A 16,296-nucleotide genomic window follows, 5' to 3' on the forward strand; every position below is an offset into this window, starting at 1 on the left:
TCCTCCAGGCACTATAGCCCTTTCTTTCTTGCTCTGGATCGGATTTAAGATTATTTGTTTTAATTGGGATTAAACATACCCTTCCGATTGACCGATGAAAGATAGCTATGAACCAGCATACTGAACCCCCATAGGTACGTGCTACACCATACATCAAGTAATTTAATTACTAGAATATAAAGTTTACTGGATAGGATTGGATGACAGTTTATTTAACAAACTTCAATTTAGTATTAGAAAAATAATATTATATATACATAAACTGTCATTAGCGATTATGACCTCAAAGATAACATTAATATATAAATTAAGATAATTTTCAATAGTTATCCTTAACTAATAATTGACTTTCTCTCCTTTCGCTGACTATTTAATTGGTATGATTATTCATCCATGTTCACCTGATTACTTAAGAGAATATTTCTTTGTTAAATTTCTCCCTTTTCCTACTTGTCTGTAATGACGATCACTTTGTAAGGATCAACAAGCAAATTCATGTAATACTACGAACTACCCTACCAAATTAAATAAAATACTATTAAACTATTTCTCTACTAAAGAAATGAAATTAAACCATCACCACTACGTTCGTCTAAGTCCCCTGTTGACCTCTCTCGTCACGTCGAGTGCCCTGTTGGATTGTGATTTTGATCGTGTGCCAGCTGGAAGTGGAGTGTGTCGGTTTAGGATTCTTACATCCAACCGGCAAACAACTGAATGACGAAACCTTCGATCAGTGCCATCTATTGGCTTTTGCCTTCTTTCATTCAGAGAGAGAGAAACCAAAATCTTACACAGGCTATAGCACCCAATTTATACGACGCTGGGTGGGCACCGGAGCAGCTTGAACAGGTGGACAAAATGCCGATTCTCCCCCGTCGGTAATCGATCCCAGATCTCTCGCACGGTAACAAAACGCCATAACGACTGAGCTACTGCGGCACATATAGTATAGTAGCCTATGTAATTAAGGCAATAATTGTTTTAGCGTTTCATTCAACGTTTTCAGGCGAATCATTTTCGAAGATATAACGTGTAGCTCTTGTCGGTTCTGCGACCTGGGTTGAGAAAAGGCGATTTTCTGGCGAACAACATTCCACCTGACAAGTCACGTGCCTTTCCTACATTTCCTGTGCCTATTGGCTTTTGCATGAAAGACGAGATGTTCTTGAGACAGACAGAATCACCCGATCACCTAATGGTGCATAATGTGTTGCCTACCCTTCCGGCATTATTTACTGCCATTAAAGTCTTATGGGGAAGAACTTTTTTCCACCACTGTACAAATTTGGTTTCACATCCTCTTTTATTAAGATTTTTATAACACTTTTTCCGAGGCTCCTTACGAGTGGGACACCCTGTACAATGGCGAGACAGTAGTGTCTTACTTGCTACTGTAAATCCTAATCCAGGTGATAATACGCATACATATGAACCTTCAGTGGTGTGTGCACCAGATGGGTAAGGCTGGGCTCCAACTCACAAAGAAATAGTCTTAACTCATCCTCCTGCCCTCTCAAATACACTACATGAAAATTTAGAAATGAAGAAAGGAAGGTTAGGCTTGATTCGCATCTAACGCTCAAAGAATGCTCAGGTCACCATCCACACACGGTCAGGGGTATACACACTAGCGCTCAAGTTTCGCTCAGGCCAAGTCACGATGATCGTCAGTCTGGTGTTGGATGCCTAGCAGCGTGCACCGATTTCTCTGGTACTAATTGTGTTAAAGAGCCTCCCCAATGGCGCAGTGGTAGCGTCGTCGCTTGAATCGAGGTGTCCCGGGTTAAATACCCGGTGGAGGCACATGGTGGTTCGGATCCAAGTTTAAACTGTATGTCCAGTCCCAATCAGCATTTCTGTGCATAAAGTGGTTTTAAAAACATCAACTCAATCGTGTTTTAAGGATTTATCTCCAGAGAACTAAATACGGTGTATTTATTTTCAATAAATTAATTCATATATTGCAAGAACTTTTGTGTGTTGTTTATTATTGCAAGTTCTGTTTGTGTTCAATTTCAAATTTAATTTTTTTTTGGGTCTATTCAGTGCAGCTCTAAAGCCCCATCTAGTTTTTGACTCTCTTTGCACCGAAGCGTCTAGTTGGTTACACAGTGCAACAGCGACTCGTCTACTTCGTTGATTTGGTGTCAAGTAGTGTATTTGGTGTCTGCACCGTTTGCACTACGTGGAATGTGCGGTGTATGGTCACGTGGTGCGTGCTAACTAATCAAATGATCGTTTAAAGCAGCAGACAGGCATTTGTTGAATCTTCTGATCGTGAACACCGCTTTTCGTTCACTTGGTTCAACGTCATTTCCTTGCACCAGCCTGACACCGGGATACACGTGCACTATACCGAGTGTCAAAATGTGCAGCAAACTAGACGGGGCTCATACAGGATTTTCGTAGTTGTACATATGTCTGCTCTTCTCACGCTCCGGTCAAATATTATTTTCAGTTTATTTTGACCGGAGTGTGAGCGAAGCCGATCTTGACATGAGTTCTTGGTATGATTCCTTCTATTTAGGACTGATTGATTGATTTAATTTATTTTACTTCACTTTTGGCTAATCGGGTAGATGAGGATGAGTGATGATATGATAAAATAGAGGAATGGACACCCATGCCCAGGTAGGGATTCTAACCCGGGTCTTCTGGCGTCGTTGATCGCGGTGCTAACCATTCCGCCACGAAGGCCGGCGCTTCTATTTTAGAATCATTCGATATTATTTGAGCGTACCGTGATCGGAAGTGACCTCAGAGTTACTTCAGACCTAATATGAAGTAAACCTTAGACGCAGGGGTTTTCTAACTTTTAGCTGTCGTGGCTCCCCTCCGCTGCCAAAATTTGCACGCGCCTCTCCTCAACGATAATAGATCAACACAAAATCTCTTCTTGTGTTTATTTACTGTTGGTATACATATACAAGTAATGAAATTATAATGTGTGTGATTAATCCAAGTGGTGATGTATATAAGCTGGTGTCATTTCATTCAGCAATACGATATTCATGAGATAAATGATAAATATAGATAGTAAGAAATTCTGGTTAATAGATGTTATAAACAAAACAGGCATACAGCAATGTTTGTTCTTCATTTAACTTTAGTCCTGTTTCTTATAACAACATGCTCAATGTGCGAAATCAATCACCAATGCTATTATCATTAATCTCACTCTTACAAAGCTGCAACTTTCTTATCTCATACGGAGAATATTCAAATGTTACCAAAGTTTTAAAAAATTAAACATTTTGCACACTATTTCTCAGTGTTTTAAATTAAGAGTTACTTTATCGAGGCATTCTAACTGGAAGTAGCTACTTTTAAAATTAAGTACAGTAAAAGCTCGTTAATCCGGACCCCGATAAGCATGACTTCACTTAATCCGGACAGGCAAAAAAAAAAGCAGAATGCAAGGTTTTAATTGTGGCTAGAAGTCAATAAGAGAACTTTCCAAAGAAAAGGCAGTCAACCACTGATGAAATTCTGTTTTCCGCAGACTTTGTACTGTACTGTATAGTGTATTTAGGCCTATACCCTTTAAATACACCATAAAAACGTGTTTTGTTGCTATAAACGAAGATTTAATGCAATTTCTAATGTTCTTTTAGGTTATTTCAGTTAATCTGGACTTTTGTTAAACCGGTCAACTTATCCCCCATTAGTCCGGAGTAACGGGGTTTTACTGTATCTGAAACTTCCATATTGACAGTTACTTTTATCGGTACTTTACCACACCTAAAATGTAAACTTGAGAATTTGTAACCTCGAAGAAGAGCTCAATGTGGCAACATTTTATCCAACTATGTGTCTTCTCTGGATGCTAAGGTGAGAGGATTTTCGTGGAATCGCCTAAAGCAAGAACGATAGGCTTCAGTGTGTTTGGTGGATTCCTATATATTTATTTCGAACGTGTTAGTCGAGTAAAAGTTCAAGTTCAAGTTCAAGTTCAACCCTTGTTTCATTTTTCTTTTTATTTGTTGTAATAATAAAAATATATGAAGAATTATATTAAATAACAGAAACATAAATAAAACACATGTAAATCTGTATATATTTATTCTATTACAATTAATGATCATTGATTGTGTGTGCTTGAAAGAAACTTTCTAGCAGAAAGTAAATATAAAATTAACTTAAATGTACTTTTCTAGCGTCACTGTAAGAAAATTACTTTTTAAAATAAGTGACTGTAATAATAGCTTAGTTACTTTTTGAATCAAATGTCTGTAACTTTTGAAAAGTATCTTTGTGAACAAAATTAACACTTTAGCATTTTAGGAAATTTTCAATATTCATATTGGTAATGTTATAGACACAGAACTTTTAGAAATAGCCTAAGCACTTCTCATATAGCCCTACGACATTTCGAATTGTTTTGATTATACGGGATCATGCAAGTAGAAAATAATTGTCCGAAGTCCGGATGGAATAAGGATTAACTCCCCTCCCCCAACACGATCCCAGTACCTAACATTTCAGGATCCAGCACAAAACCCTTAATGAAAACAGAAGCTTTTGTGGAAACGGGAACTTTGAAAAGGTGGTGAATAACTTCAACCGATTCCGTTACAATGGTAGAAAGGCACAAGAACCCAACAGCGTGATTATTTAAGCAGACAATTATTTGGGATAATCATAATAGGAAAACACATTAACCCTAATTGCCCGCAATACGCAAACACACATGCAATTTCCATGTTGATTGGTCTGCTCAACTTATGACTAATGAGGTGCAAAATTACAGGGAGAAAGAATAAACGTGCAAATATTTGCACTAAAAGCCATTAACTTTAATTTGAGCAAACTATTCTCTGTCGGCAGTGAGAACGAAGGCAATGTAATCAAGTACACGTGGCTTCTGATAAATCCTATTGGTGGAGCCAAAGTCAACTGTTAGGGGCGCCAAAATCTTAATTTTTTTATATAAGTATGACTATTTGTTTCAAAAAGAGTTGTTATAAACCCGATATTTCAATAACAAGAGATGGAAACAAAGAAGTTTTAAAGAAACAATAATAGATGGCAGCACAAGATGAAAGAATATGAATAATTTTTTGGAGGATAAGTATCGATTTAGTGAAAGAAGATATACGACAGCAAGATGTAGAAAAAGAGAAAAGTATGCGAAAAAAATAGGTAATAGATGGAAATGAAACAGTAATGATTTTTACCATTCATCAAGTTAAAGCGTAGAGCCAATCGTTAGGCACGCTTGCTCAACAAAGGAAATAAAGTACAGTTCAATACCCCTTGAGCCACAGTCGCAGAAGAAACCACAAGACAACAACAATGTCAACGGAAACGGGAAAGAGTAAATAGTATTCAAGGAAACGGCACTTCAATACCAGTAAACAAGAAATTTAATTCATTCAGTTCAATATAGCCTCTGTTCCGTTGCAATCCTTCCAAGGAAGAAATTTTCGAATTTACTGCTGCATAACAGAATACATAGATTGCAAAATCATGTAGCAATTTTATCTAAAAGGTTACTGCAGTTTTGATGTCTTTACGTAGGTATTAAATAAATGCACATCTTCAAAAACGTATTATTTAACAGCAATACTTAAAGTATTTTAAAATAATGGTATTGTTTTCTTATTTAAAACAATAAATATGTAACATGGTGAAGGTTTTATTGGGAGTGGAATGTAGTGGAGCGCCAAAATTGTATCTCGCCTAGGTTAAAATTTTATCTTAGGAATATATAGTGCACATAGGTGTTGTACTGAAATTTTTGAGCTGTACAGCTACAACCAACATATTCATGGGCGAAATTACATCAGAACTAGTAGATAGGACACGAACTATTTGTCGCAGGTCACGTGGTTTTGTTTACATTAACTTCGTTCTTACTGTGGATGGAGGACAGAATGATTGGATTAAAAAAGTCATCATGGCCGCGGTGGCTCAGTCGGTAACGCGTCTGACTACCATGCTCAAGGTCCCGGGTTCGATCCCCGGCCGGTTCAAATCCGGGAACTTTTCTAACGGTGGAAGCGGCCCCGGCGCCTACCCAGCGTCGAATAACATGGGTACCTGGGGGAAACCCTGGGGGGTAAACCCTGGTGATGCTGATCACATCACCCCCACTCACGACCGGATCAAGAAAGTGTGGGGCGTTACCCCCACACCCCCTATACGCCTTCATGGCGTGGTGCTATGCACAGGGGAACACTTTATCATGGATAGCAGAATCGACTACAATGGCTATCACATGTGTGCAAGAGTTGTTGTTTGTATGGTTTCGGTTCAACCAAAAATGTTAGAAATGCATTATTCCCAATTGAAGTATTTTAGTTTTCACACGAGCTTTCATGAGCCCAAAATATTATATTCTACATTTATAAAAATATTCTTTTTTCAACGCACATGTATACGTAGTGGAAACGGTATCGCTTATTTTCTGTTGAAGGGATCACTGGTTCGATTCCTGGTGGAGCACGTGGATACACCACGATTCCTGGCGTATATGTATACAGAAATAATGCGTGGGGTTAAAGCTCCTGCAGCTCAAAGAAGGTACAATTTTAATAGTTAATTTAATTGTTACTATTTATATATTATTAAATAATTTTAAACAATAACCAACAAAATTCCCTCGGTAAACATATCAAATTGATGTAGGCCTATGTTAATTATGTTGACAGTAACAATATTGTTTTCATATTTATGTATATCTGTGTTTGGCTTTTATTTTTAAAATCCTACTTTTGGGTACATGTGTACTATAACTTTCATTTTTTAAAAATGTGTTTTGACAAATTTTGATATTATGTTTATTTGGTGACACAATTAGTACCAAACGTTAACTAAACCAATGGAAGATGTTGAGACCCGTTAAACGCTCACCTTATATACTGCGCAGTGGTTCGAATTCACTGAACTCTAGGTCTTGTCTCGGTTAGCTTATCTGAGCATCAGTAGACATAAAACTTTGTATTTTGGTAAGCACACAGGTGAAAAATGTTTTTAAAAATTTAATTATGTACACACTTAAATCCTTTCACAAAAATTTGTCAAATCAACAATATCGAAATAAAAATTATTTTAACAGTAAAGAAAATATTTACTAAGTATTACCATTTTATCTACATATGAATGTTCTAATTCATTACGTAACCAACAGAACAAAATGTTCTCTTCCTATATTCAGTAGGTCAGGCAATTTAAAACGACGTCCTTAAATTTATTGTCATGGAAGAGAGCATTGGTGATCCGTGTTTGACAATATACATATTGTGATATATTACATGACCTCGAGTTCGTATATTAATAGGACGAACTTTCCTCCACCATTATTAAACTTCCAGTCCCCTTTAAACCACTTCGCTGACCCAAATAAGCTCGCAACAGCATGAAGTGTGAACGGCGCCATTTGCAACTGCTTCCCATGTCGGTGCGTGCAGATATTGGTTTCAATTTAATTACGAGGGCACCGGGTGAACTCAATTTAAACTTGACAGAGAACTGCAGAAGTGTCTAAGCGTCTCCTTTCCTGCCCGCAGCGAACAGCGGAGAGTCTTGCGAGCGAGGTTCATTTGCTGCCCAGAAAAGGTGGGGGGGGGGGGCTATGGGAAGCTCTCCTCCCTGGTATTTGCTAAACGTGACTACAGATGGCGTTGCCGTCCAACATCAATTTAGCGCCTATAAATTTTGTTCGTGGAATGAATCGCAGTAATGAAAGCAGGTTTCAGTTTGGAGCTCTACGTAATCTTTTTCAATGAAATTGTCACTTGCATAATTAAATATTTTCTTTTGTGAAATATTTACATCTGATTTTGTCTCAAATGCATGTCATGCACTTTAAAACACTGTTTTCTTAATAGACATGTATTTGAATTTGTGTTATTTATCGTCACATTCTATTTACTTTTTGCTCATCGCGACGCTGAGGATGAGTGATGATATGATGAAATTTATGGACACTCGCAAAGAACAACGTTATTGCATTTGCAAGAAAATATTTTATTTCTGAGACGGTATTCACTTTTATTAACGTTTTAATAGCTTGCTTTCTTGTATACCCGCAGAATTGTTTTTTCCAAGTGTTGTCAAGAAGTTGTCCTAACGTGAAATACAGCATACTGACGTCATGTTTATTTGTCACCGCAAGAACGAAACGTTTTGAAGACAAGATGTGAATGGAGCAGTAGAGACTGAGGGAAAAGAATAGAAGTCAAACAGAGAGAGAGAGAGAGAGAGAGAGAGAAGAGGGAAATAGGAGTGACAAGGAGAGAGAGAGAGAGAGAGAGCACTGATGAGAAATAAAGAAGCGATAGTAATAGAGAGAGATAGAGATAAAAGAGATAAAGGAGAAAGAAGTGGAATCAGAGACAGCAGAGATAGAGAGAGGGAAATAGTGAAGCGAGATGAAAGAGAGAAGTATAGGAAGTAAGGGAGAGAGAGGGAGGGAGAAGAAAGAGAAATAGCAGAAGATCGATATGTAGAGACGGAGGATAATGGAAAATCGAGATATGGAGAAAAACATAGGAAGAGAAATAATTAGTTATAGTGCACGTAACGAGCAAAGAGATAGTGAAATGATAACATACGACCAAAATCTAGGAATAAGACACGAGAAAGAACAGAGCGAGTTACAGATAAAAGGATGAGGGACTTATCATTTTTACAATGGGGAAATTAACTCCCTTGACTCTCCCTGTGGGCTCCCATTCAGTTATTTTCTAATACTAATACTAAATGTAAAAAAGTGATCAATTTTAGCACTTACAAGCGTTTTTAATTGAAAATATATTTGTTTAAAGTGAATAAACTACGAGGGGGTATCACAAAGTTTTGCCTGTTGAGGTATAACTTGTTTAATAATGGAAAGATTGAAACAATGAACATACGTATAGTTTGCCTGTAGTGTCCTCTACTCAGAGTTACCCTCAAACATAGTTCCCATTACGCAATGTGCACTGCATCAGAAATTTCCTGGATGGTGATGCGTCTATCCTCTCGAATGAGCTCATCATCCCTGTGACGGTTGTCGTTGGTCAAAAGCCTGCCACTCCTTGTCATGTCCACACTTTCGGTTTCTCCCACTTTGAACTTAACTACTTAAGTCTGAGCTAAGTCTGTGCTTCGTGGCATGAGATTCGATGACCTACAGGAGGTTAAAACAGCTCCAACGGTGGGGCAGGGAGTGTTCTGTGGAATTTTTCCAAACTGGTTTTGAGGGCTGGATAAAACGCTGGCACGAATGCATTGAACGTGATTGCAACTGTGTGGAAGGGTAACTCTGAGTAGAGGACACTAGAGGCAAGTTCATTGTTTCAATCTTTCCATTATTAAACAAATTATACCTCAACATGCAAAACTTTTTGATACAACCTCGTACATTAAAGAAATCCGAAAATATATTTCATTCACTTTCTTTTTCGAAAGGTCATTATGCACTGATATTGTCGGAGAAAAATTCCTCCTGAGTTCACCCGATCTAGGAGTCGCACAATGAGTACCAAGGGACAAAAGTGAAGGGGTGAGGCAGGTGATTGCAGATTGCTATTAATTACATTGCTTCCAGTGTGGGCGAGATCGAGAATGTGTCGGATCGTTGCGACTAGCCAAATGTGGCAACAAAGCGACATAAAATTAAAAATTAAAGTTGTACAAGAAAGTGTGGAGATCTATTAGTTCGAAGTGCTAAAATCGATAATGCTGACCTCTGTGGCGGAGTGGATATTACGGCGCCAGGGGTTCTGGGTTCGAATCCCAGCCAGGGCACGGGTATTCTTTGCGAGTGTCTATTCATCATTTTCATAGTATCATCACTGATCTTCATTTTTGCGATTAGACAAGAATGGCGGAAAAGAGAAAAAATAAACTAAATCAATTAATCAATCAATTGAGGCAAGGGTAGCAAAATGCAAGGTTTGAAAACAAGTTGAACTCCATAATATTGTAAAAAATCTCATTGGTATACTCGTATAGAAATAGTTTTTAAGGTGGTATTTTAAGTGTTGTGAAAACAGAACATAGTCTACTAAGGTGACAATATTTTTTAAAAATAACGTTTGATTATAAATTTACACTATATGGATACCATGTGTTGTGCAGTGAGAGAAAAATAACTAGAATAATCAAAGAGTTGAGCGAGAGACACATCCATCTACTAACACGTCTCAAAAGTGGGTTGCTAACAACTCTAAACCTGGCCTCCTAACTTGACAAAGTTGACATTATTAAAATTGGAATTATGTAAATAATGCATGTAAGTTGGTTATGAAGGCTAAGTTTTGTGCAATCAGCATGCTTGAGAAACCGATTTTCGCTGTGTTAGTTGCTCGACGTACCCCGCACCAAAATGTGCAGCAGGAGTGGAATTCACTATTGAACGGTACCTTAAATGCCATCGAACGATACATTCGTAACGAAGTTCCGAGGACGGACCACATAACAGAACCCACCGTAACGTGACGTCTCTTTGCCTCAACCTCCACTGCCTACCTCGGCGTCCTGTTTTTCGGCTTCATACTTTCTAGCACTTGACGCTCCACCTTTCCTCCGTCAAAGATGGGAGTTGGGGATGCATCCACAGTCGGTAACATCAGTTGCTAAGCTACCTATGCGCGCGAGAGGATAGAAGCCTTGATTCTCGAATGCTAATGCGAGGGTGTCTGCAACATACACAGGTGCCCCCTCTCCCCTCCAGCCCTCCTTCTCGTGAAAAACAATTTTTTATTCCTGTTGCGGAGACTTTAATTATGTAAACTCCGAGTTTTCGTCCAATGGGAATAACCCTTACAAATACACACGGTCTGGCGTAAAACGGCAAATGCGATCATCTTTCTGTCCTCGTTTGAATATTCATGACTTTTCTCGGATGGATGGAGTTTCAATGCAAAATGTAGGACGGATGTTTGAATGAGCACGCGAAATTTTAGCTTCCACTATTCCCTGTTTTATTACTGATTATTCTCTTGATACCTAATTGTTTGTTTTCATAGGGGGGCTTAGCAAACATTTCAAAATGGACATGGATTATTTTTTGTACTTTATCGTATTTTTCAGCCACTTTTGGCTAATCACAACGCTGAGGATGAGTGATAATAGGATGAAATTAAAGGCCGAGATTCGAACAAGGAAACCCTGGCGTGGTCACGCGCTAACCACTCAAATACGGTTTCTGGATGTATGAAAAAACTATGCACAAACAAAACAATATATAATCTATCTATAAATTTATTCGGTTGGTATATCTGAATAAGCTCATTGTAATTTGGTTTCTAACGAGATCGAGAGTCTCGACTTATATCGAGTCTGCAGAGGACCTTTTTCGTGGTTTTGTTGAGTCTGATCTCGTTCACGTCTCGATTCTTAAAAGGCGTATTGCTAGTGCTACCATCTTTCCATCTTTACTAACGAAGGTTTTAGAGCTTTTATTCTATTTTTTACATGGGGTAACTACAGAGTGTTTCACATGTCGTGCAATCCAAACTTTCTTCACATGTAATATTAAAACCATAAGAGATTATCACACCGAATTTTCTAAATCATGAAGTTTTATTCACTGAGATATTTTTCAATACTAAACATTTTCCATACTAAAAATTCTACAAAATAATAACTGCATTTATTCTTTTCTCTATAAATTCATTTATCTGCGAAAAAACTGTGTAAACATTTTTTTGAAGAGGGGCAAAACTTGGGGGTAAAGGCGGCCGAAGCGTGGGGCTGATCTCATCACCTCCAAATTGGCCGAGATCGAGAATATGTGCAGCCCATCGCCCACATTTCCTAAATGTGCCTTCATGGCGCGGTGCTATATTCACGGCGAATTTTACCTTTACTATATCAACGGCACTCCCAAACCGGCCAAATGATTCACATGACTCACGTTGGGCTCAAATGACACAGTAACATGTCCTCAGTCGTCAGATACATTTTTTTACTGAAAAGTGCATTAAAAAAACTCGGAATGAATGAACGATTTGATTTATTTTACTTCGCATTTCAGCCACTATTGGCTAATTGCGAAGGTGAGGGTGAATGGTGATATGATATGGATGAAGGGACAATCACACACACACGTGTACAGGACACAAGTCCCATAGACTGGCCGTGGGGTGCAGACGCCAGAGCCTCGCAAGTCTGCAAATTTAGTCGATAGTCTACAAACGTGGAAGGAAGGTTGGCATTTGGTTTTCTTCAGACAGGGTCGACCCTTACACCAAAAAATTTACTCTGACTTCTGCCAGTTATTGATTTATATACATTTCCGATAATGTCAAGCATTGAAAATTTTCTCAGTGGATGATTCTCCATGATTTCGGAAATCCGTTGTAAATATATCTTACGGTTTAATCATACAGGCGGCCACAGTTTCGGTTGCTAGACTTTTGAAACACCCGGTACTATTCCTCTGCGATACAGTCATCCGCAATGAAAATAACCACTTCCGTGCTTGGTGTTAACTGTGCTGCTTAACTTTACGTCCACGAGCAAATCTTCAGTTTTAAGTCTGTCCATTTGCGGGTGACCGTGCTTCTCAGTTATCGGATATCATTTCCATAGCGTGGTTCTTGCTTTCGACCTTCTATCTTATGTCTTATTTCTGAAAGAAGCTTCAATTATCAAATGTAATTGCTCTGATACCCGTTTTTTGAAAAAATTATTTCTCCCCTTTCCATCTGTTGTTTCGAAAATTAGGTCTTTGGCTTCAGCTGCGCAAACAAAGAGCCGCTCGTAGGAATTTAGGCAGCGAAGACGTCGTACTCAAGAATTAGGTTTACCGCCGAAAACCACTTCTGAGCATATTCAATTAGCGGCTGCAAAAGCGCCATCCCGAAAGAAAATTCTCTCCCATCTTATTTCCAGGCAAAAGCCCGTTCCACGTTGACTTCAAGCTGATGGTCCTAACGCAGTGTTGCCAACTAAGATGATTTTTTCATTTAACACCAATCTTTGTGCAGTCTTCTTGCAGCCTCGTTTCGTGTGTCTCGTTATCGGTCTCGTCTCGATTAATAAAGACATGCTTCTCTTCTATTTCTCTATTGGTTATTTCACGTGGTTGACAATGAGTATGAATCTTTGGTAAAATCTATGATAACGCAAGCACAACGAAGCACCCATATCTAACCAACTTCGAATCTGGAATCTCTGGCTTCGTATTGCGATACGGTAAACGTCGGTCCGTCTCGACTCTCGAAATGTATACAGAGTGTCCGAAAATTGTGTTTACACTCTTTGAAATTTAATAAGAGGAACTATAATAACAACAAGTATGAACATTTTTGGTGCCACGTACCTTAAAGATACAGATGTTCAAAATCACAGCCATTTGCTGCAATACATCTCTGCAACTCTGGACAGATCGACAAGCAGCAGATATGGCCTCCACGGGAAGGGAAGCACAGAGAGTCTTAATCACATGTCTCATGTCATGAGGTGTCCGTGGCTTTTTGGCTTACATATCGTTCTTCACAGTTCCTCCACAGATAGAAATCTAAGTGTGTTAAACCAGCATATCTGGGTGGATGAGTGACATTTCTTACGTTTATCGATAGCAAAATTGATCACCTATGCCATTTTATGTAAACTAATACCTACAATCTCGCGGGCCGTGACGGAAATGAAAACAACAGAACACGTACAGCCAACGGCAAAGATAATAGTAGACAAATTGTCCATGTCTATTTTTATTATTTTTTATTGTACATTCTGTGTTATTTTATAGCATGAAATTGTGTTGATTCGAGGCAGATGTTGTCCTCTGCTTATTGACATTTTTATATCAATGCATTATCATCATCACATTGTAAAAAAACAGACTGAATGAAAATGGTGATGGACAATTCACCTACTGTTTATTTTGCTGTTGGGTGTACTAGCATTCACACACACTCAATGTAGACAGTGTAGCTTCAAATATTAAAAAAAAAATCCAGTGTTGTAGGGCTCGGAAGTGTGACCTGAAAATTCTTTAAAGAATAACCCATAGAATGACCTTAAAACTATTAAAAATTGCCTAAAATTGTAAAAGAAAATGACCTAACAATAATTTTTGCTACTAAAATGAAAGCTTGATATTTTCATTTGTTACAAGAGAGTAGTTGAATAATTCTATGAAACCCGTTGTTTGGTGTTATGAACTAGTGAAGCAAAGGGATAAAAGCAATTAAGCCCTATTCTACGTTTCTTTATTTTCACTTCAAGGTTACACAAAATATACCACGAGTTTTTCTGTATAAGTCATTCACATTCTTTCGGAGTGGGCCTTGTGATATACAGGGGTCGGTTGGCATATGAAAATACACTTGTGTTTCGCGTGTATCAGATTATATTTATTTTATATTGTGACTAATTTTACTTTGAAAACCACAGATTAAAGCGATAATAGTGGCCAGAAAGGGAATCTCAAAGTATGCTTCTTGCAAAGTATTTTATATTTCCAGGAGGAAAAATAAATTTACAACAATCAATTATTTAATCCGTTGCCAAATATTTCAGTTAAAAATAATATTTTGCTTTTCCATTGACAACAAAGTGGATTGATTTAAATAAGGTTGATATAAATCACTGATTTAGATCACTCCATGTAAATCACTTCTATAAAAATATTCATAAGGATTTTGTAGATACCAGAATCCTTTTGCTGAAAGAACATTAATCTTGTAATCATTTAATGGTGTTTATTAGGCTCTAAGAAAGTAAACAAAATGTGTGTACTGATGTTGTGAAACTCATTCGAAAGTAAATGTAATATGTAAAGTTGTAAACACACGTAAATTTTCTCTTGAAATAAACTTCAATAATTTTTATTGGCAAAAATATCAAACATTTTGTGTAGAAAAATATACAAAAACACTGATCATGTTAAACTGTAAATAGTGTCATTATCATTAAACTGTAAATAAAAAGGGCAGCTGACGTTTTGCAAACTATGATTAGAGATTGCCAAATTTCAGCTACAAAGACTACAAAAATATTTGAAGTTACATTGTACATCCAGATTGATTAATTTTGATTAAAATAAAAGTTACTGAAATTATTATAGTTTCACTAACACATTCAATAAACATTACCATAGTAAGTTCATGTATAAAGTATGTGAAACAGAAAAATGTACATTTACATATGTTTTCTATTTACTTTGATCAAACTATTCAAATACTTTACACGGCCGTTTACTAGAAGAAGCCTCTGTACAACAAACATATTTATGTATACGTTTTAATGTATGGTGCCAAAAACCATAAAAATATTTTAAGCGTGCTTTTTTAAATAAAAAAAATGATTTTAATTAAAAATCCGTTTTTAGCGTGCTTTTTATAAATAAAAAATGATTTTAATTAAAAAATCCGATTTAAATAAAAAAGTCATCAAAAATGTTTCTTTAAATAAAAATCATTATTTATATCCACCCTGATTGACAGTATTTTGGATTAATTGCCATGTCAGTAAATTTCCTAAGTTATGCTAGCAAATGCATTTAAAATTCACGAAACAAGGTGGGTGTAGGAAAATAATCCTCAAAATTGAAGAAAATGAAAAAAACAACTGAAAAATGACCAAAAAGCTAAGAAAGGCTGAAAAATTCAAAAAAATGCAAATGAAAACAATGTTTTCTGGCTCTTACTGAAGCGAAACGGATTCCTATCAGGTTTAGCATTGTTTTCAATGCACAGAAAAAGATGTGAATTTAAATTATCTTTTTTTTTATTTATTTATTTCAGAAATTGAACGCAACAGGTATATAACCCATTAATGGCGTTCATTATACAATAATTTTGTGATAACATTATTGAAATATTGCACAGATGAATGTAGTATATAGACAGAAAACATTTAACAAACATATAAATCTTAGGTTCTATCGTAATTTATGTAATTTTAGTATATTCCTTTTCAAAATTGCGGTGGGGCAAAATAAGTCCACACTGTTTTCACATTTGATGGTATCATTAAATGTTTTACACATATTCCAAATTGGGGATATTGACAGAGCGTTGGTTCTATTACGACGGAGGCTGAAGAGTTGCCTTCTTGGTCGTAATTTGCTTGAGGGGACGTAGAAGTCGAGCTGTGACAGGGCGAAAGGAGCTTCAATGAGATTATTTAAAATTTTGTGGAGGAAAATGAGAGTTGTTAGGTTAAAATATCTGAGACGGTTCTCACGGGATTCCATTTGAGGGTATATACCATCTAGTTTGTACTTTAAGTGTTTTAAGAATTTACTTTGAATTTGTTCTATTTTGTTTATATCTTGCTGGGTTTGAGGGTGCCACACTATGCTTGCGTATTCAATTTTCACTCTAACGTAAGCATTATAAAGCATCATTA

This window comes from Lepisma saccharinum, chromosome 4, assembly GCF_977018435.1.
Source record: "Lepisma saccharinum chromosome 4, izLepSacc3.1, whole genome shotgun sequence".
In the NCBI taxonomy this organism is placed as follows: domain Eukaryota; kingdom Metazoa; phylum Arthropoda; class Insecta; order Zygentoma; family Lepismatidae; genus Lepisma; species Lepisma saccharinum.